Source organism: Gobio gobio, assembly GCF_949357685.1.
Source record: "Gobio gobio genome assembly, chromosome: 25".
NCBI lineage: Eukaryota > Metazoa > Chordata > Actinopteri > Cypriniformes > Gobionidae > Gobio > Gobio gobio.
The window spans coordinates 2454187-2456686 of NC_137121.1; the positions used below are offsets into that span (position 1 = coordinate 2454187).

Genomic DNA, 2500 nt, shown 5'->3' on the forward strand with positions numbered 1-2500 from the left:
TCCACAGCGTTACTAAATAAAAAAAAGATCCATTGATTCTGAGACAAATAAAACTTAACTTTCTTAACTATTTAAGCTCTTGGACCATTTTTGGGATTTCCACCTGGATTTGGCTGACCCAAATCGAAAAGCTTCCCATACACACATACAGTGTCTCTAATTACACCATTTTTGTGTCATTTTAAAGAAAACCCTTTGAAGTTTCATAAACCACTGCTAAAAGTGATAAACATGCAAGTATATGTTGTCAAAGCTGTAATAACCCCCCCAAAAAAAGAGGCACTTTTTTATTTTTTTATGTTTTTAAAGTGTGTAACTCAGCAAGGTTATTATAGTTTTGCATTTTTAAATTAGTTTTTATTTTAATATCGTTTTCAATTTTGCTATACATTTTTGTTTAGTTTTAGTTAGTTTCATAAATTGTTTTGCTAGTTTTAGTTTAGTTTTGATTTTGTGATCACATTTCTATTTAGTTTTTATATATTTAGTTTCAGTTTTAGTAATTATAGTTTAGCAGAATTACCAGATCAAAAACCAAAGTAAGTTTAATGTTTGCACAGATTAGAGTTAACACTTGAGCAGACATCTTAATAATAAAAATAAAATAGAGATAGAACAAAGAACCAAATAAATGCAACTTGAAAATATAAAAGTAAAAATTATGAAAATTCCAGACTAACTCATTAAAGGGATAGTTCACCTAAAAATGAAAATTAGCCCATGATTTACTCTCCCTCAAGTCATCCTAGGTGTATATGACATTCTTCTTTCAGACGAACACAATCGGAGTTATATTAATAAAGTCCTGGCTCTTCAAGCTTTATAATGGCAGTGACTTTTGCTCTGTTTTTAAAGTGCATAAAAATGCATCTGTCCGTCATATAACTGCTCCACACGGCTCTGGGGGGTTAATAAAGCCCTTCTGAAGCGAATCGATGCGTTTGTGTAAGAAAAATATCCATATTTAAAACTTTATAAAGTAAAGTTTCGGCCGATCGCCTTCCGAGGAAAAAGTTTTGAAAGTGCCTCTGCAGTTCAAGATACTTACGCTACCTGTTACGCTCGTCAGACGTAGCGTAAGCATTTTCAGCGGCGAGAGGCACTTTCAAAACTTTTTCCTCGGAAGGCGATCGGCCGAAACTTTACTTTATAAAGTTTTAAATATGGATATTTTTCTTATCCATTATCCAGGCCTTTATTAACTCCCCAGAGCCATGTGTAGCACGTTATTTTACGGACAGATGCACTTTTATGGACTTCAAAAACAGAGCAAAAGTCACGGCCATTATAAAGGTTGGAATCTGACTACAGCCAACACAACCTGCTGTGAAGCCAGTGTGATTAAATAATGAAGTGTATATTCAGTATGCCTGTGTGTGTGTGTGTGTGTGTGTGTGTGTGTGTGTGTGTGTGTGTGTGTGTGTGTGTGTGTGTGTGTCCTGGTTTTCCCTTAGAGGGGAAATGTCTCCACATGGATAGTAATATTATTAGTAGAAAATGATTTGTAAAAACCATGATAATAACATCTTTCAGCCTGTCAATATTATGCAAACATGAAATCTCAAACATACAGTAGTAGCTACTTGCTTCCAGTAGTTTCTGTTCAATCCACGCCTCTCGTTGCGCACGAAACGGCATTCTTAAAGCAGTGCGCTAAAGTTAAAAGAAGTTCATTGTGCGTCTCATTATCTTGTGTCATTCCCCATTCCACTGCCACACGTGTTCTTTGTGGACAGCCTCTTAGGACTAGCGATGTGTTACACGTTTCGGTTCTTCACTGAGTGAGCTCGTCACAGGACAGCCGTTATCGCCTCAGCTAACTTCATGCGCATGAAGCGCCACACAGACATTTGCCTAAACAGCCACAGGTCAGATTTTCCGCCACAGTAAAAAGCTTATTAATTACGAAAACGATTAGTTATTATTTTATTTCAGTTAGTTTTTCAGTAAGTGTTGTTAGTTTCGTTTAGTTTTAGTTTTTCATTTATTATGAGTTTTCAATTTTATTTCAGTTTACGAAAATGTTTTTTGACCAATAGTTTTAGTCTTAGTTTCAGTTTTCGTTTACGAAAATAACCTTGTAACTCAGGCCCTGTGTGCTCTAGCACCCTGCAGACAGTTTGGGCTGTTTCCACTAGATTACAGAAAATACTGGAAAAAAGATTTTTGTCTGTATCATGCATGCAAGATTTATTCAAATGGATCTGAAGGGACGACCCTTTACATTTGGGTCAGACAAATCAAGGTGGAAATGGTACCAGAGTAATTGAATGTAAATAAGTTACTTTGTGTAAAACAAATGCCAAAGTGATGCATGTCTCCAGAAAGTAGAGACTCTAAGCTTTCAAATGGTACCACATATGAGGTCAGAGCTCCTCCACAGACATTTAACATTGAAAGTATACATGATGATGGCATTCCGGACCCTTTACTTACTCACTCTCATGTGTGTCCAAACCTGTATGGATTTCTTCTGCAGAACATAAAAGATGATATTGTG

The 2500-nt window shown here is 35.9% G+C and overlaps 1 protein-coding gene across 1 annotated transcript in view; it reads right to left on the reverse strand.

Moving 5' to 3' along the window:
- LOC307121780 (uncharacterized protein) overlaps positions 1 to 2500 on the reverse strand; it is a gene marked incomplete at its 3' end in the record, with an annotated part of 187655 nt that overhangs the window by 126686 nt on the left and 58469 nt on the right. The gene's annotated exons all lie outside the window — the stretch shown is intronic.